The sequence below is a fragment of the Marmota monax genome, unplaced genomic scaffold, assembly GCF_021218885.2.
Source record: "Marmota monax isolate L192 unplaced genomic scaffold, Marmota_monax_Labrador192_F-V1.1 WCK01_AAM20220418_F8-fsc00006, whole genome shotgun sequence".
Taxonomy (NCBI): Eukaryota; Metazoa; Chordata; class Mammalia; order Rodentia; family Sciuridae; genus Marmota; species Marmota monax.
In genome coordinates, this window is record NW_026693712.1 from 16,215,855 (window position 1) to 16,239,835 (window position 23,981).

At 42.9% G+C, this 23,981-nt stretch overlaps 1 protein-coding gene and 1 non-coding gene across 9 annotated transcripts in view; both read left to right on the forward strand.

Moving 5' to 3' along the window:
• Positions 1 to 23,981, forward strand: part of Fgf1 (fibroblast growth factor 1) — a 94,595-nt gene that overhangs the window by 48,435 nt on the left and 22,179 nt on the right. The window contains exon 1 of one of the 8 annotated variants that reach the window (XM_046460361.2): positions 13,240 to 13,450. The exons of the other annotated variants lie outside the window; for them this stretch is intronic. The gene's annotated coding sequence lies outside the window, so the exon portion shown is untranslated. Of the gene's footprint in view, positions 1 to 13,239; positions 13,451 to 23,981 lie in introns of those variants that run through there. 8 annotated transcript variants of the gene reach the window in all.
• On the forward strand, positions 14,912 to 15,038 carry LOC124103798 (small nucleolar RNA SNORA36 family). Its single transcript, XR_006855279.1, has one exon. It is a non-coding gene; the product is annotated as a small nucleolar RNA SNORA36 family (small nucleolar RNA).

Consider the following 23,981-nt stretch of genomic DNA (forward strand, 5'->3'; position numbering starts at 1 on the left):
ATTTGGTTTTTCATTATTTATGAATACTTCTAGCTGGTAAGCATTGCCTGAAAGATGTGTAGCATGATTAACCTAATCAAGCAACCATTTATTTATTAGGAGAGATTTACAACATAACCTATGATATGCATCACACTCAGTAATATTAGCTGACAAAAAGCAGAAGACTGGTGTCTAGGGCTAAGCTCCAAATGGAATGTCCATTGTGATCCCTTTTCCCCTTCACTGGCTTAGGGGACCCCACCTCTTCCCACAGCCCAGCCAAAAGCAGTGCAGGCAGGGATTCCACGTGGCCTTCCTAAGCCATTCCAAGCACCTCCTCGTGGATCCCACGTGCCTAGGGCAACACAAAGCCAGGTCTGTTCCCCCACTGCTGCTGCTGTCAATTCTTGGCATAACTGTGTGCCACCTACCTTCTGTCCTTTTTCCAAGCCATTAAGACAAAGTCCTCCGGATCAGAAGTCCTGTGTGTTCCTTCTTTGTAGCCCAGACATCTGTTTTATGTTGGGAGTTGAGGCCCATCCGGTGCTTGCAAGATGCAGCTGGATTTGCTGATGCAAACAAAGCTGCTGGGCTCTGAGTTTCCTGACCTTGAAATGGCCCCACAAACTATCCCGTCAGGCCTCCACAAGGACTTCGCCCCCAGTCCAAGGGAACCGGAAAATGAACTTAATTTCAGTTAATTAGGTACAGGCAACAAGGGACCAGAGCACCTGGCTCTTTCTTTCCGTCTCTGCCCCCTGGTAACCCTTCTCTCACCAGACCATTCCTTGTCCTGAAGTGAGATGTCACAGCCCAGGGCATCTACTGGGGGACCCAGGAAGTCGAGGGCTGACTGGCTCCTCTGACTGTACTGTGGTAGGTGCATGAACTTGTTCTTCCTAGAAAACCACTTCTGCTTTCCTCTGGCTTTTCTGTTTTGTTGTTCACATTTCACTAGATTTTCTTTTTACTTAAGAGAGTAAACATTTAAACAAATATCTATTTTAAAAGTCAATCATCTCCAATGCCACCTTTTGTTCTACTTTTTAGCTCCATGAAATTAACAAGGTTCTCGTTACATATTCCATGGGCAAACAAAAGCCGGATAGTAGTTTGCATGTTGAAAATACCTCCTAAACCTGGAAGTCGCTTAATTTCTCAGGATCTCAGTTGTGTACCTGAGGAATGAGAACGGGAGTAACAGCATATACACTGTGGTCACTTTTACAATAGATTAAGCAAGAGATAAGTGAAGTACTTAACAGAGTGCAAATAAATTAGATTTAATTAGCTATATATGTTTTGTTTTAAAATTACATTTACTTTTACAGCAACCGTCTGTCACAAGTGAGAACCAGTTTTATAACTTCAGTAGTGATCCAAATTTCCATCTGAAATGAATTTCAGTTTAAATACTAATTAAACTTTCAAAATATTCATTAAATAATGAGAAAATATATTCTAGATGCCTTTGTCTAGATTATTCAGGACAAAACATTCTGCATATGGAGAAAATAAACTCTCTTAAAAACAAAGAAAGAAATAGCATAGAAAACATAAGAAGATAAGAAAATCCAAACAAACCCCAAATCACCCAACTAACCAAATGGCAAAAATCTCAGAGCAGACCTGGACATTCACAGCCTTGAGTAGCAGGGACAAAGCAAGATAAGTCACAATGGCATTTTACCACCATCAAGACCCATAGAAATATAGGCAATTAATTCCCATTGCCCCCCAACTTTTTTTTTTGCTCCCTACAACTTCCTTTTTTTATCCTGGCCAACCCCCAGTAGCAAATTTTGAAGCTTTCCATGTTCTTGGTTGGATGAACCACCTAGTGTGGTTCAAAATTATCTTCTCCTTCCCTCACGTCAAAACTCTTTCTTTTTGTAAAAGGTTTGTCTCCAAAGTAAAACCCAGATATCCTCATTTTTTGAGGATATGAGCATCAATTAATATTCACTGAGCACCTAAAAGTGTATGGCCAGAGGGCATGTCTACAGCGGGACAGCTGTGCCCAGACCCAATCCCTGCCCTTGAGGACTTGAAGGGTCATCAGGGAGCCTGAGCAGAGGATGCAAATAACTCTAATTGCAGGGTAGAATGTAGAGGCTGCCACAAACAGCTACAGCCAACATGCACAGGATGCCATGGAGGAAATGGATTTTGGCTTGGTAGGGATCAAGTCAGGTTCAGGATGGAGGCAGCAATGGTCCCTGAGAAGCATTTGTCCTATAAAAAGATTATGCTAACTCTTGCAGCCCCCTGCAACCCGTGGATCATCCTGAATGCCTTGCCCACTCTAGGGTAACAGCTGTTGTTTCTTCCAGCTCCTTCCCCATGAGGATCACAAAACCTCCTCCCCTGGCTGACACAGGCTTAGATGCATATGGCCTGCACCAGCCCCTGACCCCACCTTGGCAAACTCCTGTTCACCCTCAAAGGCCCCAGCTCAAATGTCCTTGGAGAGCCCCACCCTTCTTTTTGACCACTTCCAGCTACTGGTGCAGTGTCCTCCTCCAGCCACCCCTCATTTCAAAGGAGATAGGGTCATTTGAACCATTTCAGTTTTTCTTTCTTTCTTTCTTTCTTTCTTTCTTTCTTTCTTTCTTTCTTTCTTTCTTTCTTTCTTTCTTTCTTTCTTTCTTTCTTTCTTTCTTTCGACAGGGTGTCCCTAAGTTAACTGAGGCTGACCCCAAACTTGGATCCTCCTGCCTCAGTTTCCCAAGAAGTTAGGATTCTTGCCACCTTACCTGGCCATTCCAGATTTTCATACTCAACTGTTTGCTTTCTAAAATGTAATATCTCATTGGGTGAAGTGATGCATACCTATAATCCTAGCTACTCTGTTTCAAAATAAAAAGGTCTGGGGATATAGCTCAGTGGTAGAGCAACAATGGAATCAATCCTCAGTACTGGAAAAAAAGAGAGAGAAAATGAAAAGAAAGAAAAAGAAAAAAAAAGAGTAATAGGAATAAAAAGACAGCAAAAGCAGGAAGCTGGCTTTTATTATTTGCCCCTGTGCTCTCAGAGCCTGTTCAATGATAGCATTTAATAAATTTTTTTGAGTTAATTAATTAGTGATTATTATTATTATCTAGTTAAATCTTGTCTCTTCCCCAACCTTTTCATCTCTCTGTTAGGCCAGTTTGGTTTTGTGGGAGCTGGGAGGGTGTCAGTGACTTCAAAAAATAAATAGAATTAATTGCATATTGATTCAATTAGTCAAAAATATTCACACTTTGGTTCAGTAAGATAATTGGAAAATTAGTATATTTGATGGGGCCTTGGTTCAGGAGGGGACCTGAGCCAGCATGTGTCTTTTCAGCAAAATTGACGTGCTACATGGGATGGGGCAGAATGTCGTTCCTCTCTGCCATAATCTTTTCTTTCAGTGAATATGGCTTTTTTTCTTAGCCTTATTAAAGTATAATTGACAAAAATAGTAAATGTATTCATGGTATACATCATGAAATGATTTCCTCAATCAACCTAATTAATATACCCCAAACCTCACATGGTTATTATGATATACGGTGAGACATTGAAGATCTACTTTGTTAGCAGTTTTCAAATATATAATACATTATTATCAATTATGACAACCATGCTATACAATAGACCTGCAGAATTTTTCTTTCTAACTGAAACTGTACCCTTGATCAGCATCTTTCCATTTCCACTCCCCAGCCCCAGGCCCTGGCAACTACCATTCTGCACAATTTTATTAAGTTTGACTCTTTTAGATTCCATATGTGAGCTCATGTGGTATTTGCCTTTCCATTTCTGGCTTTTCCACTTAGTATAATGTCCTCTATATTCATCCGTGCTGTTGCAAACGACAGGATTTCCTTCTTTTTAAGGCTGGATAGTGTTCTACATTTTTCTTGACCGATACATTTTCTTGACTGATTCCTCCATCAGTGAATACCTAGGTTGATTCCTTATCTGGGCTATTGTGAATAATGCTGCAGTAAACATGAGAGCCAGATATCCATTCAAGATACCGCCTTCAATTCCCTTGGATATATATCCAGTAGTAGGATAGCTGGATTGTATAGTAGTTCTCTTCTTGTTTGTAGAAACTCCATTTTATTTTCCAAAATGATTGAACTAGGTTACCTTCTGAGCAACAGTGTACAAAGGCTCCCTTTTCTCCAGACCTTTATCAGCACTTATTATTTTTTTATTTTTTATTTTAGTTGTAAATGGACACAGTATCTTTTTATGTATTTATTTTTATGTGGTTCTAAAGATCGAACCCAATGCTTCACACATGTGAGACAAGCACTCTACCACTGAGCTACAGCCTCAGCCCAGCACTCATTATTTTTTTGTCTTTCTTAAAAATATCTATTCTAACAAGTGGAGGTGGTATCTCATTGTGGTTTGAGTTTGCATTTCCCTGGTGACTAGTGATGTTAAATATTATTTCATAGACCTGTTGGCTCTCTGTATATCTTCTTTTGAGAATTGTCTCTTCAGGATATTGCCCATTTTTATTGACTTATTTGTTTTCTTACCACTGATTTGTTTGAGTTCCTTATACATTTTGGATATTAACCTCTTATCAGTGTATGGTTTGCAAATATTCCCCCTATTCTGTGGGTTGTGTCTTCACTCTTTGACTGTTTTTGTTTTTGTTTTCCTTCCTTCCTTCCTTCCTTCCTTCCTTTCTTTCTTTTTTCTGTACAGAAGCTTTTTTAGTTTGATACAATCTCATTTGTCTATTTTGTTTTTGTTGCCTATACTTTTGGGATTATATCCAAAAAAAAAAAATCATTGCCTGCACCAATGTCAAGAAGCCTTTCTCCTGTGTTTTTGTCTAGTTATTTTATAGCCTCAGGCCTTACTTGTAAGTTGTCAATTCATTTTGAGTTGCTCTTAGTCGATGGTGTGAGTCAGCATATTTATTGAACACATCTCAGGCGCCCAGCCTGTGCTGAACACTGGGATAAGATAGACGGGGCTTTGTCCTGGGGGAGTAGAGCTTGGAAATGGGTGAGCAAACAGCATGAGGCCTGCTCTGAGGGAGAAATTTCCTTTCTGAGGTAATGGGAGAGATGGCAGCTTTGGTAGACACCAGCCCAAGAGAAAACCAAGTTCAAAGACCCAGAGGTGAGAACAAGCTTGGGACATTGAGATCTAGAAGTTCTCTTATTGAGGTCACTAGTCCTCAAACCCTGGATTCAATACCAGGGAACCCCTGGGCCATTTGAGAAGAGCTTGGAGGAAGGGTGGGCCACCAGAGTGTAAGATTACAGAGAATAGAAGCTCTGTGGCTTTGCTCACCATTTGAGAATGGAACCAGAACAAAATAGATTCTTTTTTTTTTTTTTTGGTACCAGTGATTGAAGCCAGGGGTTAACCACTGAGCAACATCCCAGCACCACCACCACCCTCATTTTTTGAAAGTTGCTGAGGCTAGCTTTGAACTTGCAATCCTCCTGCCTCAGCCTCCTGAGATGCTGGTATTACAGGCGTGCACATGGCACCCTGCACAAGGAAGATTCCTAATGACCATTTATAAATTCACGCATTTATAAAGTGAATGAATGAATGAAGCCCACCAGGCAGTCTCAGCTATCTCCCCTGGCATCAGCAAAATGCACACAAGCCTAAGTTCAGAGGCATCTGGAAAGCCAGCTGTCCCACTCCTCCTCCCTGCCCCACCCCCACCAGGTTAAGCCACTCAGAAATGACACTGTCTTCTAGGCTCTGTAAATTATAGTGGCATGACTAGGAGATTCAGTTCTTGAGGACATGCTCATGCTGCTGCTGGAGAGACAGTTTGTCCAGTCACCGGTAGTGAGTCGAGGACAGGATGCCAAAGCATGGAGAGCAGCCCTGAGTGCCCCAGCCTGGCATGACAGGCAGCGGGGGAACCCTGGCTCCCCAGCAACATGTGTCATCTAGTGATTTGTCATGGTGCCTCATTTCCAAATTGGCTACTGAAGACCAATGAGCCCACAGTCCCAAAGTAGCACTACCCTGTGTGGGAATTCTATGTCTTGGTATTCGGTGGTACACTATTTAAATCCAAGTTTAGCTCATCTCCTGATACAATGCACTGACTACATGCTGCAGTCTCTCTTGGAGCAGGCTCCCGGGCCAATACTTCCAGGATATCTGAACCATCACTCTGAACAGTGACACCATCTCTGGCTCGTACCCACACATACCACTCCATTGAGGTCTGCAGCCTCCGACTTGGGCAATAGCAAGTACTTTCCCTTTTTCTGCCTCCTGTATTCCACTCAGCAGCCAGAGTGACATTCTTAAGATGCAAATCCAGGGATGTCACTTCATAGCCTGCATTGTTCAGTGGTTTCCCACAGTCCTTCAGCTCAATGCCTGCCAGGCTTAGGGTGATCTGGCTGTCAGTTTCCCCAGCCACAGCCTTCTCTCCTCAACCAGGATGCACTTTTCAGTTCCCCAAGTGAAACATGCTCTTTCTGGAATCAGGAATTTTGTATACACTTTTATCTGCTACCTTTCTCTCTCCACTCACTAGCAACATGACCACCCCTTCCTCCAGGAAGTCCTCCCCTCTCCCAGGCATCTGTAGGTCACTTATTACCTGCCTCCCATGGTGCCCTGGACTTTGCCACTGTAACACTGAGTTCACGCCGAATCCCTTGCATGGGGCTCTTTCTGTTCACCCACCTTGCTGAGAAGCTGCCTGTCTGCTTTCTTGCTTTCATGCTGTGGAGCAGCCAGGAAAGCGACCCTCTTGAAACGCCTCTTGGGGCTCTTTCTTCCTCACTAGAATTCAAACTCCAAGAGGGCCTCCCTGCCTCTGCTTTCTTCTTTACTCCATTCCTCCTATCTGGCACATACTAAATTCTCATTAAATGTGTCAAGTGAATGAATGAATATTCAGATGGGTAAACAGTTGGGAGCAACTTTATCAAACCAAATAAGAGGCTGAGAGAAAACAAAATTTCATAGGACCTCACCCTTTAGCAATTCCCAGCCTTGTGACCTTCCTCACCCTGGAGGCACGAGTTCGACTTATTGCCTGTTTATGTGCTGTGATTAGGTCCCAGTTGATCCTTCAGAACCGATTCTGGCTCAGCTCAGAGAAATCTGGGCCTCTCCACCAGGTACAACCACAATCAGCAAAGCAAAGCCCCAGCAAGCCAAAGGCAGCCCAGATGCGTTGGCTGCTGCTCCCACCCCACTCACCTGTGGCTGCAGAACAGGTTGAGAAGCAGCCTCCCTCATTTTGCCTCACCCTCTGTTTTTACTTGCTTCCCCCTAGTAGCAACAAACAATAATTCAGTAAAGGAAATATGAGTAATGGAAAGAAAGAGAAAAAATAAACATATCAAAATGGGCAGTGTTCCCCGGCTGTTGCTTTTAAAGAAAACAAAAGGAGGAAAATAATCAAGCTCGTCCCTCCCTTCTGGGCTGAAGTGCTTTCCTCTACCTTGGGACAGAAACAGTTCCCCCAGACCTGGGGGTGACACACTCAGGTGTGCCTCAGGGTTCCCTGTGGAGTCCTGTTGGACACACAGGTGCCCCAGCTCAGCCCAGCAGGTCGGAACCCCAAGGACAGGGACTCTGACATGATTCTTGCACCCAGGGGGCGTGAACTCAGGGTGCCAGTGCCATGGTATGTCCTGTGCCAAGGACACAAGAGGCAGCTCCAGTAGGAAGCTACTCTTGGGGATTCCAACCACAGTGCTGAAAACCTTTTCAAAGTAAACCAGACTTGGGATGTGCAGGAAAATGAATGCTGTTATATCACCTCTGGAGGAAGCAAATGGGCATGTCTTGTTTATTTTGTTCACTTCAGTTGACACTGAACTCTACCTGTGCTAAATACAACAGAAAGATGGCATTGGGCAAGACAGTGACGGTAACGCAAGTGAACTGAGACCTTAGTATGTGCTAGGTGTTTTGCATGTATTATCTCATTTAATCCTCCTAATCACCCTGCAAACTATTGTTATCATTTTCATTCCATGTACAAGAAAAATGAGACCCAGGGAAATGAAGGAACTTGGCCAAAGCCACTCACTAACTTACTGCAGAGCCAGACTGGAAGCCAGGTCTCCCCATTCTGAAATCTCTGGTCTAAACCATTATGGTCTGTCTCCCTGCCTTTCTGATGCTTATAATTAAATGGAAAAGGCATAAGAAAATCAAAAGGGAAAGTATAAATTATACAGTTTTATGCGGCAATGAGCAATCAGTCTGGGCACATCTGGTGAGTGATATCCAGTTATGGTTCATTACCGAGCACTCTCTGTTGCAGAGTCTTAAAAGGAAAGACTGTAACCAAAGTGGCTGTCTGCCCTCCTCCATGGAAGGGGAGAGTCAGCCTGTTTTTAGAAAAAGCCCAGCGGTCCCATTCCCCAGCATCACATGGAGGAGAGAAGGAGCTGTGTACATGTATTGAATTATCACATTGTACCCCTTGTAAGATAATGTGTCAATTGGAAAGAAAAAATAAGATGAGGAAAAGAAGTAAGGATATGAGCTTCAAACAGATGTCAGAGAGGGGAAAGGAGGGCACTGCAGAGGAGGGTCAGGGAGTCTGGGGCAAAAGACGCCTTCAAACCTGCGTCAACCAATGCTGTATCAGGCATTCTGCCCCCAGTGGCCTCAGCACACCTGACTTCCAGGGGCACAAATTAAGCCCATAACAGGTAGAAACTTCCTGAAATGTTTGAGTTAAAAACCTTATCAAATGGACATGATTTTCCCCAGGAATTTAGTTTCTCCAAATTCTCCCTTAGGAAATAATAACATAATGCACAAAGATGACTTCAGCAATTTTGTTGATAATGGGAACAAATGGTGAACAAATCAAACGTCCAACAATCAAGGATTAGTTAACTCAGCATAGCGTGTTGGTATAATGAAATCCCACGCAGCCCCTTACAAATGAAGATGTGCACGTTCTTCATGAGGAAAACATTCCTAACGTTTTGAGAAATTCAGACCATAAAAGAGCATCAATTATCAGGTGTAGTGTCACATCCTTATAATCCCAGTGGCCCTGGAAGCTGAGGCAGGAGGATCATGAGTTCAAAGCCAGCCTCAGCCTAAGCAACTCAGTGAGACCCTGTCTATAAATAGAATACAAAAAAGGGCTGGGAATATGGCTTAGTGGTTGAGTGCTGCTGAGTTCAATCCCTGGTATCAAAAAAAAAAAAAGAGCATCAATAATAATTAGTTTCTCTATAATTATTTTATAACAAATATATAATGTATATTTATAATATAAGCATATAATGTATACATTTTTTTCATTTTCTAAACTGCTTACATATTAACAAAAAAGAGAAGTTAATGCTGGCATGTATGATCATACACAGTCACGCAGGTGAGGTGTAGCTCAGTGGTACAGCATTTGCCTGGCACACGGTCTTAGGTTCAATTTCCATCACAAGAAAAAAGAATGATCATACACAGTCTTTAGAAACTTTATGGTGATTTATCTATATTCCTAATTTTTCTAACACTCCCTCATATTTAAGAGTTCCTAAGAAGACTGGCATCCATACTGCTTACTTGTTGAAATAATAACAACAGTAAAGCAACAGACCTAAATACCAGTCCTTTGCTTCCCTAGTAAGGGGCAGGCACCCCAAGATACAGGAGAGATTGTGAGCAGCACTAAGATGAGTCCAAAAAAACCCTGTTAGGGCTCCTTAAATCTTTATGATTATTCAGGGAGACAGCTTTTGTGTGAGGACAATTATGTTTCCAGCCAAAGGAATCGCTGCCCTTTCTGTAGGCCAAAGGGCTCAGCAGGCGGGAGGAGGTGGGAGGCATCTGACCAGAAGCCAGTGACAGGGTCATCTTTTCATGGAGTTTATCTTTCTGACTGCCTTCTACTTACGGGAAGTTTTTGCAATTGCACTTGAGAGGTGAAGCTTCCTTTAAAAGGGGAAATTAAAAGTAAGTGAAACTGCTCATCGGTAATTTAAATAGAAGTTAGAAGTTAGAAATTTGTTAAGAAGGGAGTGATCGATCAAAAGGATGAAGACAGCACACCTGAGACTTCAGTCTGAGGGACGTGATGGCCTCTAGAAGACAGGAAAGCCCTTCTGGAATATCAACGTGCATTAGAATATCCCAGTAGTTCCTAAGGCCCTGATTTGAGTCCATCTTATCATTTTAATATAAAAACAATAGCATGGAAATAAAAAATGAGCAGTTGGTTCAAGTGATAACTCAGCCAAATGGGAGACAATTTCAGAACAGGATTCTGAGTCTGTCCAGATAAATCCTGCTGGGATTTATCTGATTGGAGGCGGAGGAGCCTAAAAACAGATAAAATTTCTTTGCAATGTTTGCTCTAAGGAAAGAGGCCCTTCCGCAGGAAGAAACCAATCTATTTTTGAAAGAGCATTTCAAGTGGTTAGTGGACTTACTTCCTGTGGTTCCTAGGAATTCTGCAACAGGCTCTCAGGAGGATGTTGGTGATAGGGAACAGGGACTTGATGAGTGAGAATCAATAATTATCTCTATATTTGCTTCACTTTTTTCTATAAAAATAATCTAGGGGGAAAAGGCTTGCTTTAGAAGAGCAAAGGTCATGACAACAGAGATCAGAATGGGACATGAACATGCCTTAGTGTGTGGCAGCGTCCTTAGGTCACAAATTTGCAATCTGAAAAATTCATTTATTCACTTATTCTTTCCCTCCCTCGTTCACTTAACACATATTTGATTCAGTCCTCTGTGCTGGCCCTTGTGTGAAGACTGGGAAGGAGCTGAATAAACATCTCTTTTGTAGCCCTCCAGAGGCTGACCGTCTAGAGGAGAAGAGACCAAACAGCCACTCATGTGGGTGGATATGCAATTAATCAATTAATTAACCAACAGTGGTTAGCCTTGGGAAGGAAAGACACAGGAGGCTCCAAAAGAGAATGGTGGGGAGGTCAGGAAGCCTTCCAATGTAGTGGTGCATCAGCCACCATCTGAAAGGTGTCAGCCAGAGGCCACCCTCGGGAAGGAGACTGCAGGAAAGGGAACACACTGTAGGAAGTCAGCCCGAGAAGACTGCAGTGAGCTCAAGGATCCAGGAGGGAATGGGGTGACTGACATGTAGGGACAAAAGGTGGGAGTAGCAGGCAGTCATGAAGGTCTTGGAGACCGTGATAAGAATTTGGATTTTACTTTATAGAAATGAAAAGCTGTGGGCTGGGGATATGGCTCAGTTGGTAGAGTGCTTGCCTTGCATGCACAAGGCCTTGAGTTTGATCCCCAGCACACAAAAAAATAAATAAAAAGGAAAGCCATGGAAGGTTTCAAGCCAGGCAGTGACCAATCTGATATAGATTTAAAGAGATCTCTCAGGTTCATTGTATAAAAATGACAGGAGGAGAAAACAGCATAAAGAGGTGGTGGGGAGCATGCTCTTTTAGAGGTAAGGCTGGAGGTGCTGGTGGATTGGAGTGGGGCTACTGGGGGCCTGGTAATAAGCGTGGACATTTGCTGAGCCTTGACTAGAGTCAAAGGGCTTGATTAATAGACCTTGGAGAAGTCAACCAGCTAACAGGGGTGGATGAGGGTGATGGGAGGCAAGCACTTGCTTCAAGCAAACACTTCACTCCGTCATCACGCTGAGTAATAGCTTCACGTGATATTTTCCGAAATTCCACTGTAATGCAAAAATATCCATGGTGAACAAAATATGAACAATAATATAATTATAATAATTTGAATTATAATAACAATTTCTAAAAGACAGGATGAGTAACAGTGCTGAGTGCTGACAATACAATGTGAGCAAACCAAGCCTGATATGGGCCCTTAGATTACATTTTTGTGTGTATACAGTTATGTAGCTTGAGAAAGAACAATAACTATGAATTATCATGAATGATATGAAAGAAACACATTTAGGGAGGGAAAGAAAACACGGAAGTGAGGGGGGCTTCTTTAGACAGAGTGGGCCCTACACAGACTCAGGGGGGCAGATACCCTGCCTGTAAATGCTATGCGTTAATAAAGATTTTTTTTTTTTTCAAATCAAATCCATCAAACTTCTACATAGCCTAGTGACTGACTCCTATGAAGGACAGTTTTGAAAAGCAACACCCATCTATGTGTTTATTTTCTGTAAGAACAGATCTATAGAAAATTTATGCCATTAAGAGTTCAAGAGTACACTATCATAAAACACTGGAGAATGTTCTGCCTTCTGTCCTCCTCACCCCACGGGACTATCTCAAGTTCTAGATTTATCAAATTCCAAGAAGAGCCCCTTGCACCTGACCAAGCCAGGAGGAGCCAAGGAATGCAGGATCTCTGGCTGTCCAGAGGAATTATGTGCAAAAGATGGCACAGCTCAGAGAAGGGAAGAGAAGCCCCTCTCAGATCTCTCCTTGCTTCTTGTTGCCTAACCTGTTTTTCAAAGGCCGATAACTTAAAATTTCTCCACTTTTCAAACCACCCCACCCAACCCAGTGGGTCTTCTTTGATCTCTAAAACATGATAGGGGCCAGTGGACATTGAAGGAGATAAATGGCTTTGAAAGGTCAGATCCCAAAAAGAAATAAACAAGGAGGGAGACCATGGAGAGCTGAAGGGCTGGAAGCAAACCATGCTTTGAGCTACCTGCCAAGACTAATCTCTCCTAAGAGACCTCATCTAACGATGAGTATGCTGTGGCGGTTGTTGGTACCTACCTACCCTCGCCATTTTTTTGAGAAATGGTGTCTTAACTGTAATGCATGCCTTCCTGGAGACATGGGAGGCTAGGGCTAGACTTATCTCTTGGGCCAGCTTCTTGGACACCAGATTTCAACTCACTTCCAAATGCATTCATTCCTTATCAAACACCAGTCATTTCCCAGGCCCTGTGGTGATGTTTTTTGCTCCATCTCCTTTCCATAAAACCCACCTGGCTCCTGTCAATGGCTAGGCTGCGTGCGGACCCCTGTGTGGAAAGCAATGACACAGCCCAGAGACCTTGAATGCCCTGGGTGACATTGAAACAGAGAAAAGAGTGCATACGGGAAAATGGTCCCCTTTGTATTATTCATAGGGGATCAAGGGGAGTTGGCAAGAACAAGGAATCTCTAAAAATAGCCAAAGTCCTTAAAAAGAAAGAATGCAAAAAGGGAACAAGTTTTATACTGTCCTAAAACAGGCTCTGCAAAAGCTGAGCCCTGGAAGGCTGGCACCGGGGTCAGTGACTATTTTCTTCCTGCCCTTTGGCTGTGACACCCATTGAGTCCCTTTGCAAATCCAGGGCCCTGCTCTCCTGCCAGCTTCCTGCATGGTGCTGGATGCCTCTGCAGGATGTAGCTCTTGGGGGCCCAGCTGGGGCCTCCATGCCCCCTTTAGAGATCCAGAATAGACCATGACATGGGAAAGAGCTCTATGGGGTTTACATTCCTCCCTCGTATCCAAGCACCTTAAACACAAAGCTGCATGCCGGGATTGCCAACCATTCTTCCTGAGCCGCCTGGGTATCTATCATCTGTCTGACAAAAATGTGAGTTTGTCCTTTTTATTTTTTATTATTTTTTTTTTTTTTTACTTTTTCAGTGAGCAGGAGTCCTTTGGAAATGAGGCAGTCCAACAGAGGGGTGACATCATAAACTGATGTCTTGGGACTGAGGGTTTTGTTCTTGACTAAGTTGCAGATTTGCTTTGATAAGCTGTTCAGCCTCCATCCCAGTTGTCTTGGCTGGGGGGCCTGGGTGGGGGGTGTTCATGTAGCCGTAGGAGGAGGAATAGCAAATACAAAGGGAGAATAAAGTACCTAATGTTCTGTCCACACAATAGTCACTCAGAGAGGCTTTTTTTGCTTCTAAAATGCTCTGTGAAACCTCCAGTGCCTTAAAAATTCAAATAGTCAACCTAATAAGACACAGGCTCTAATTAACAATTATAATACCTGGCGTTTTCTGGAACTCACTGTATGTGAGATCCTTCCCTGGCTTTGTTCTCTTCCCTCCTCCTGACAAGTCCAGCACTCTTTTCTTCCTTTTTTATGGTGGTGCTGGGGATGGAACCCAGGGCCTCACATGCTAAGCACATACTCTATCACTGAGCCACATCCCCAGCCTGGGGCTCCACCCCGAACAACTTCATTTTACAGATAAGGCAATTGAGGAACAGAAAGGTTAAGGATTTGCCAGTTCTGCAAGGAGTTCATGACATAGCAAAATACAAAATCCAAGTCTGTGACTCTCAGCTCATGAAGACTTCTCAAGTTCAGAGCCCTTGGAGCCTCTTGAAATTGGACCATTCACGCACTACTCTGTGTTTTCAGGCCACCCTGGATCCTTTATCAGCAATGGCAAACGGCTGCTCTGATGAGGGCCCAGCTGGTATCCCATGATGCTGGGTCACCTTCAGGAGGTACCAGAATGACAACCAGGAAAGCACCCAAGGTGGCCACTGTACCACTGAGGAAGGGGAGAGTCTGTCAGAGGAGGCACTTCAAAGACCCCATTTCAGTGAAGGCAGATACCTCTTTCAGAACATCTCGAAGGCTGCATGAGTTACAGATGCTGGTGGGGTAAAAAGAACAGAGAGGGTGAAGGATCTCTCAGCCCAACGACATTTATTCTCTTTTCCACAATGATTCAGGGATTAAAATCAGGGAGTCCGGAATCAGAAAATCTCCCTTCAGGTCTGAGCTGTGACAGTTGTTCAGCTGTATGATCCTAGAAAGTGACTGAGATTTCAACTCTCTAAGCCTCAGCCTCTTCAGCTGTAAAATGGAGGTGAGAAGGAGAATCTTTGCCAGGCACGGTGGGGCTACCCTATGATCCCAGCTCTTCAGAGGCTGAGGAGGATAGCAAGTTGGAGGCCAGCCTGGGCTCAAAATAAAAATTTTAAAAAGCTCTGGGAATGTGGCTCAGTGGCAGAGCACTTACCTGGCAGGCATAAGGCTCTGGGTTCAATCCCTAGCAACACACACACACACACACACACACACACAAGCAATGCCTTGAGTTCTTTCTAGGGTAGCTCTCTTTCCTCTTACTTTAACTTTCAGACATTAAAATAGGCTAGAGTAAGTGATAGCATAGAAAGTGTTACTCTATTCATTTACCTCCCAGCCAACCCTGCCCAAAAGCAAAGCCTTCCTGCTAGGTTGAATGGTGCACACCTGTAATCCCAATGACTCAGGAGGCTGAGGCAGGAGGATCACAAGCTTGTCCACAATGATTAATATGTTGTATACAGCTTAGTGAGGCCCTAAGCAACTTAATCAGACCCTGTTTCAAAATAAAGAAAATCTGGGTATGTAGCTCAGTGGAGAATCACTCTTGGGTTCAAACCCCAGTATGGGGGAAAAAAAAGTATATAATGTGCTTAGGACCGTATCTGGTACATAGTACATGTTCAAGTACTGGTTGCTATTGCATTATTTGTGGATGTGCTTGATTATTTATGTGTATGTCTAAAGTGGGCTATTGGGTAATCTGTGATAAGAGCAAGCCTTCAGCAGTTCCAAATAGATAACAAATACATACTTCAAAACACTGAGTTTGGAGAGATTGGAGAGATTACATTGTCTAGGTGAGAAGGGAAGGGAGAGAAAAAACAAACCAGTGAACAGACTATCTTCCTATGAGCTAGAAAGAGGGCTTACTTAGAGAAGGTATGTCCTTGCTGGGCTGCTTCTGGAGACTGGAACTCATACAACACATTAAAAAGGTTTTTGGAGACACATCAATAAGAGAAGGTTAAAGGGAGGGGCGTGAAGTTGCAAGAACCCCTGCAGAATCACTTTGCTTTTGGCTCAAATCCCTGGGCTTTAATGCTTCAGTTTGCAGGAAGGATTTCCATTTAAGAAGTGTGCAGGTCCTCGGGATGGCCCCGAGCCGGCGGGATACTCTGGCCCAGTGTGCACCATTAAAGCTCAGACAGAACTGGGGCCAGCAGAGCATGGAACCGCTGCACCAGGAAGCAATCTGGTTTTCCTCTCAGATTGGAAGCTGTTTTCTGCAAGCACTTAAAAGAATTCCTGACCTCCAATTGCAGGGTGCTCCCTAACAAGGATGTGTTTGGGGGTGGATCCACTAACTGCAGAGAATAAAAGATCCTAAATCCAGGGAAGAAACCCCAGATGGAGGCAATCCTTGGGCATATGTGCACATGTGGATGCACACCTTACATTTCTCTAGTCTTCATTAAGGAGTGTGGGAGCCAACACTGGGAGTGGGCTGTTCGGCGTTGCACCTAGATTAGACTAACAGCCCCCATTTTCTGCCACTTACACTTGGTCCAAGAATCTGTATCTGTCTCTTCTGAAGCATGGCTTGATGAGTCAGATAGGCTAGACTGTGACCTCCTTAAAGACAGAAACCCATTTCTACTACAATCCCTTATCTGAAAAACCTTGGACTAGATGTGTTTCAGAACCTAGAATTCTGAGAATTTTAGAAGTTAGTATTACTCATATATTACAAAATAACTCCAGTGGCATCTGGGACAGTAACTTGGAATCAAACACAATTGTAATTTTGTACCAGATATATAAACATTAAGACAAAGTGAGATAACTAAAGATGACAGTTTGTGTCTGAGTTATGAAAGAACTTCGAGTGTTCAGAGCCTTTGAGACTTCAGAACTGGAGAAGAGAGATTTTTCAGCCTTTCTTTTCCTCTTTCTTTCTTTGCTTTTTCTTTTTTTTTGTTTAAATTTCCAGGACACCTGAAACCTTCTCCCCTAGATAGCTCCGAGTAGAAGTTATTGACATCTAAAGTATGATATCTTGATCTCTCTTGAATATTTGATTCTGGAAGGCTGGGGAACGGTTTGTGCTCAGTGACTTGGAGATTTTTAGGATTAGAAGGATCCTAAAGAACCAGAGAGAAGGACCATTAAATCCCTAGGTTCTCCGTCATCCTGGACAGTAAGACATGCACTTGTAAAAAAATATACTGAGTACTGAGGAGAGAGCGTCATTGCACACAGTGATGATAGAACTCCTAGCTTATCACTTAGAAAAGGACATTTTTCAAATATTACTAAAGTATTAGTAAATGTTACAGATCAAGTTTGTTCAGTTCTAAATCAATAGCACAGTTGACGATCAAAACTAACAAGAGGATTCATGAATGGTGATATGTGAATGGTGACAGTCAAGCTAACGCCTATTGAGCCTTATAGATTTTCAAGTGCTGGGTTCGGCATTTTGTAAGCATCACCATTTAATACTTAGACGGACTCTGTGCAGTACCTACTACTATGAAGCTTCATTTTACAGATGAGGAAACTGAGACCCTGTAAGAATAAGTCATTTACTAATGAGTTCCCCGCCAGGATTTAAATCCAAGGTTAGTAGTATGCTGGTAATTCAACTATCAAAAGAGAGAAAAAGAAAGGGGGGGGGGAGGCCCCGATTTCTAGCACTTGCCAATTTCTGTAATATAAATATCCTCATTGGAGCTGATTTGAAGCTACTAATGGTTTAACAGCCAGCAGCAAAATTCCTGAATGTGTAGTAATTGGTTTGCAAAAACTTCCAGGAGCCATCTCCTGCACACCACTGTTAAGTCCATTCCATAGTGAAGTTCACAGTTTACAGTTAATTTTGGAAAATGAATTATAGTTCATGGAACAGAATTGATTTGAGGATAGCATGCTGTCCAGGCCAGTCAACCAAGGCCACACTCCTAGCCTCAGACCCCTTACATATCACTTGAGGGTAGAATAGGCAAATACAAACAGCAAAGAACACAGTGTCTCTCTTAGTTCAAACATTCCCAGCCGGGCGTGGTGGTGCAACCCTGTAATCCCAGCTGAGACAGGAGGATCAAGAGTTCAAAGGCAGCCTCAGCAACCTAGCAAGTCTCTAAGCAACTCAGCAAGACCCTTTCTCTAAATAAAATACGAAAACGGACTAGGGATGTGGCTCAGTGGTTAAGCACCCCTGAGTTCAATCTCTGGTACCAAAAAAAAAAAAAAAAAAAACAAAGAAAACAAATATTCCTTCACCAGAGGGTTTGAGAAGGGTCCCTGCCAGCCTGACAATGTTCCCTGGCAGAAATAACAAAAGCTGGAATATTTTTTTCAGGCCCTACAATTTTTTTTTTTTTGGTTTGGTTTTGGTTAAACAAGGTCAGATTTGGGACCAAAAGATCTGATCCTTTAACTTTTGAAATCCTTGATTTCTCTAGCATTTCCTTCAAAGAAGTAAGGAAATATTTGTTATAAATAGGAATAGAATTTAGGCCTGGTAGAAACCAAGGCAGGGTACTCCACTGTAAACTGAACCCAATTAAATCAAATGCTGGCTCTTGGTTTAGCTTCTCTGTCGATGTCTGTAGGATACTATGCTAGAGCCTCCTGAGAAGGGGCTGCCTTGATATTCAGTCAACAAGCTGCACCGGATACTGATACATCCAGGCATTTGCCAAATGCTAGATGCAGAAAGAAAAGGAAAAAATGTCTTTCCCAGCATCTCAGACACTAATGAAGGAGACAGTCAAGAAGCAGAGTTAAATTACATTCATCCACTCACTCAAAAAATATTTGTCGAGTGACCATCAGATGCCAGGCATTCTTCCAGGCACTGGGAACCATGGTGAGCCATGCAGAGTGGTTTCTACTATTATGGAACCGACAGTCCTGTCATGAAGGAGACATTAATTAATCACAGGAATGAGTCCATATTTAAAAACTGATGTAAATCCTCCAAAGAAATATTAAATGGTCCTGTGAGAACTGGAGGAACCTGACCCAGTTAAGGGAAGCCAGGAAAGGCTTTCTTGGGGAATTGGCAAGTGAACTGAGATCTGAAGAAAAATGAGGAGTAAACCAGGTGGGTGGAGCAGAGAGGAGGAGAGCACAGCACAGAGGGCAGAGTGGGGGCAAGTGTCCTAGGGTGAGAGGGAGCCAGCGCTTTCCAGGAAATAGAAGGCAGTTTGGAGAAGGAGTGTAATGGAGATAAACCAGGGGAAGAAGCTGGGCTGGTCCTCCTGGAGCCCCACAGGCCAGCTCAAGGCTTTGGTCTTTACTACAGAGCAGCAGGAAGCCATGGAGGGGCTGCGGTGGGAAATACCCATGGCAATCACACCCAGTGCTGCCATGAAGCAAAAGGAGTGCTGGGAGCCCAAGAGAAATCAATCAGCTCATCTGCACTCTGTGTGTGTGTGTGTGTGGAGGGAATGGGCAGAGGTCAGGTTGGGGGATGTGTCCAAAGAGGGCCTTCTGGAGGAGGAACTATCTAGCTGAATTTTTGGAGGGCGAGGATGACTTAGCCAGGCCCCTGGAAGAGTCGGAGTAAGGAGAGAGATGACTGCTGGCAGCAGGAGGACGTGTGGGTCAAGGCCTGGGCAAGTGTGAGGGTGTGGGGGACTGTGAGAAGAGACCAGTAAGAGGACAGGTCACCAGGGTAGGCAGAGAGCAGAAGAGAAAGCCTCATAGGTAGGAGTCTGGGCTTTATTCTGAAGGCAGTAGAGATCCACTGATCCAGTCAAAGATCTTCAACTGGGGAGCGATTACCAGATCCCTAGTTAGGAGGTCACCAGCAGCAGGGTTGGAAGTGGTTGGAAGGAGCAGAGCTGGAGAAGAGGGACCACTGCAGCTTGCCGCAGCAGCCCAGAGACGGGAGGTGTGGCTCTGCTCTAAGGCAGCCCAGTGAGGAGGGAGAAGGGAGGGTGTTTTTAGGAGACATTAAAAAGGTAAAAGTGAGGGTGGGAGGGGGCATGGGGGCAGGAAAGATGGTGGAATGAGATGGACATCATGACCCTAGGTGCATGTATGACTGCATGTATGGTGTGACGCTATATCATACAACCAGAGGAATGAAAAGTTGGGCTGCAATTGTGTTCAAAGAATCAAAATGCATTTTGCTGTCATGTATACCTAATTAAAATAAATAAATAAATAATTTTTTAAAGAAAAGGTAAAAGTGAAAGGACCTTGTCACCAAATGGATGGTTGGAAGTATTTTCTATTCAGAGAATTGTTTGAAGGAAACTCACTCTTCTGTTTGGGTTGCATCTTGCCTTAGGCAATTTTGGTAAATGTTCCAATGTCCTTGAGAAGACCTCTGTCCACTTCACTGTTGGGTGAAGATTCCCTTAGATGTTTGTTCAACTAAACATCCTAGTTGTATATTTCAGGATGTCTTCTACATTCTCATTGATATTCTGTGACTGTCTGCTCTACCATTTATGACAGAAATGTATTAAAATCTTCCATCACCATTGTGGATTTGCTAATTTCTCTTTATATACTTGTCAATTTTTTGTCTTATATATTTTGAGACTGTGTCATTAGGTGTACACAAACTTGGGATTTTTTTTATCTTTCTGTTTAGTGTTTCCAGTTATCATTATGGAATAATTCCTTTTACCCTTAATCATTCTTTTTGCCTTAGAATTATTTTTATCTGATATTAATATAGCCAATTTTAATATTTTGTTAACCTTTGAAGGTCATCTTATTTATTTATTTAGTCATTCATTTATTTATTTTAAAACAAGGCTTTGCTATGTCGCCCAGGTTGATCCCAAACTCCTGGGCTCAAGTGATCCTCTTGCATCAGCCTCCTGAGTAACTGGGAGTACAAATGTAAACCATCATGCCCAGCTTAGTTTTTTATCATTTTACTTTCTACATTCTTATCTTTTAAATGTATCTCTTGTAATCAAAATGTGTATGGATTATTTTTTAAATCCAATAACTAGATAATTTAGTCCATTTACATTTATTGTTATTACAAATCTATTTGGGTTAATTCTTCCACCTAATTTTGAGCATTTTAAAAATTTTCTCTTCTCTTCCTCTTTTTTCTTGACACTTCCATGAAGTTTTATTTATTTCCTACAAGTACTGGTTGGAATTAACGCATTCCATTTGTTTTCTCTTTACCATTAACATTTTGTTTTTGTTTTGGTACTGGGGATTGAACTCAGGGGCACTTAACCACTGAGCCACTTCACCAGCCCTTTTTTGTATTTTATTTAGAGACATGGTCTCACTGAGTTGCACAGGGCCTCGCTAAGTTGCTGAGGCTGGCTTTGAACTCACAATCCTCCTGCTTCAGCCTCCCAAGCCACTGGGATTATAAGCATGTGCCACCATGCCTGGCTTCTTTTACCCTTAATATTTAATATGCATATTTGACTTAACAAAATCGGAAGTTAATTAGTATCTCTAAGGAATAGTTAAGGCTTTGGGTGATGCCTAAAAAGGAAGAAAAGGAAGGAATAAGAACTTAGAACCAATTTGGAACCAAAGCTAATCCTGTTTTTTTATATCCTTAAACAAGGACATGATTATCTTAATTGTCACACACACATCTACTTTTGGAGGCTTTATATACTTTTCAAAATGCCCTGCTTTAAGGGTATTCTGTATTGCATAGGTAGTGAAGGGGATAAATAAATAAATGTCAATGTTTGCCTTTCCTTGATTTCTAAAACCATAAGACTTTCCTTCCAGCTTCATCACCAGAGCCAAGCTGAGTACAGATGTCTCCTAGAAATAGCAAGTTTAATAAACGTCATTGCAATAGCTGCTGATAAGCTGAGAACCAGTCTGAAAGAGGAACTGAATCCCCTCTTATACAACCATGGTTTACCTTTGCCTCCTGCTCCTCTCTGTAGTTTGTGGCCTAAATAATGGGAAGAGGGACTTAGCTTAAATTTGGGAGGGAATGAAAAATAACTTTCAGGATGGGGGATGTAGCTCATTGGGAGAGCAGGAGACTAGCACTGCAAAAAGAAAAACAGAAAAATCCTCTATTTTCAAGCCCATTGAAAAATTATCTTAAATGAAGCATTTAATCATAAATGACCTAGACCACACCAGGCTTCAACTAGTTCAATATAACCAGTTAATCTTGTCTCCTATAGGTCAAATTACAATTTTAAACTGTCCCAAGGGCTTTTGTGAATATTGTTCCTATTTAACCTAACCCCTCCGTGTATTAGGGAAGGTGAGGGTTATTAGAGGAAACACCTTAGAAGGAGGGATCCACTCCTCTTCCCAGCCACTTTGGGTGCAGGTAGGGTGGTGCAATGGTTGCTTACAACCATTGCTTGTGACTGCTGTATTCCTGGGTAGGAGTGTCCACCTCATGTCCTGTTTGAGTGTCCAAATTCAGGGTCTCTTCCAGAGGCCACAGCTAACCAAGTGTGTCAGTTTCACACAGATGTTCTAGTAGACTCCATGCTCCTCTCATTTTGGTGTCACTGATAAATCAAGAAAATCACCTGGCTTTCCTAAAATCTCACCACTGTCCCAAATCTCCAAGGGCTGGACTTAGTGCATAATGATGACATAGAGTTCATTGGGCTTGATCTTCTTTATCTTCCAGCACAAACACAGATAATCCCCTCCCCTGACAGCCAATAAAAAGAAAATAGTAATGAGAAGCAGAGCTCATAAATTCCCATTATGCTTAATGCCTGATTTCACTTAGTTAATGGATTCATTTATTAGAGCAATTTGTGTAAATCCCCAAGGGCCTGCTAAGGTTGCTGCCTTCTGGTTTTATCATGTCATATACTTCCTTTATTCCTATCCTAAACAAATAGTGGATTGGCAGAGAACTTCAGACCAACCACAGCTCAAAAGATAGGTGAATTGTAAATAAAGTTAAAAATAAGAGCTTTTCGTGCCCCCTGGGGTTTTTGGCTGATGGCTAAATCCTCTTGCCCTGGCCTATCAGCTCGGTGTAGGCTCCAGGACTATGTTCCATTTTCCAGGATTATAGTAGCCATCTGAAGAATATAGTCACCCCATGACTGTGCATCTTATAGTGGGGAACAGGCAGAAAGCAGAGGGTGGCCTTGTTTAACTGCATGTTACATGATGGTCAGGAGGAAGGGAACCTTGAGGACCTGCTGGGCTTGGGCCAAAGTCATTTAGCTGGTGAGATCTCTTCACCAATAAGCCTATCCACACAGGTGAATGTAAGCCTTAGTGTCATCTTTGGCCAGAGCTGGTCCTCTAACAACAGCCAGCCTGCTGCTGCATCCTCTTTCCCCCCAACCCCCCATGGAGTGGAAGCAAGAATGCAAATGGAGTCAAATCCGTGCACAACACTTAGAAAACTACTTCATGGAGACTGTTCACTGGGGCTGGATCCTTAACATGCCGTTGTCCCACCATCAGGGAAAAAAGCAGACAGAAATCCCCACTGGAGGAGACCCAGAGACTACAAGAAACAAAAACCACCCTCCTATTTTCACAGTTAAATGGCAACCACTAGAATATGATTGTTATCTCCTGTATACCAAATTAAGTAAATGACTTAGGAAATGCTTGGGAAAAAAATATCTATCTATCTATCAATCTATCTATCTAAGTTGTATTTTAACAAGGGGTGACATTGTGTAATGGAAATGTGATAGGTGAAGGGGACAGAAGGGGATCCCCAGGACTGGAGCATGGCTCAGTGGCAGAGCATGCTTAGCATGTGTGAGGCCCTGGGTTCCATCCTTGGGGATGGGGAGAGGGAAGAGAAGGGGATCTAAAATTGAGCAGAGAGAGACTGAGACTGAAATGGGCACAGAGAGACTAAGAGGCTTCAGATGACAGGGAGTGATTTGGAAGAGAGAGTGGAAATTTAGGAGAAGATTAGAATGTGCTATGCAAGGTCAACTCTGCTGCTGCCCTGTGAAGCAGACACAAATAGAATTAATTTTCTCCCTGTCACTATGTTGTGTGAAGAGGATTGGACAGAGTTTCACCATATGTGAGGGGTCATTTGGGATGGTCTGACTTTAAATATAGTTCTTATGGTATGTGCAAAATTTGCTTTGGGGGTCTTTGGAGAGACCTCAAACAGCAGTTGAAACAGGGTTCAATGAATGACCCATGTGGCTGCACATTAGGAGAAATATACCCAAACTAGCCGAGAAAACAAATGAAGGTTTCCAACATCAGTCCCAATTTAAATGTCACAAGGACAAATTATTCAGATTGGTGCCTTGATCTATGATGGAATTGCTTTCTGTAAGAGCAACTCCGGGAGGCTGCTGCAGAAGCCGCTGAAGGCTGTGGTGGGCTGGGACAGAGGGAGGCCAGCAGGTCTTCCCTGGGC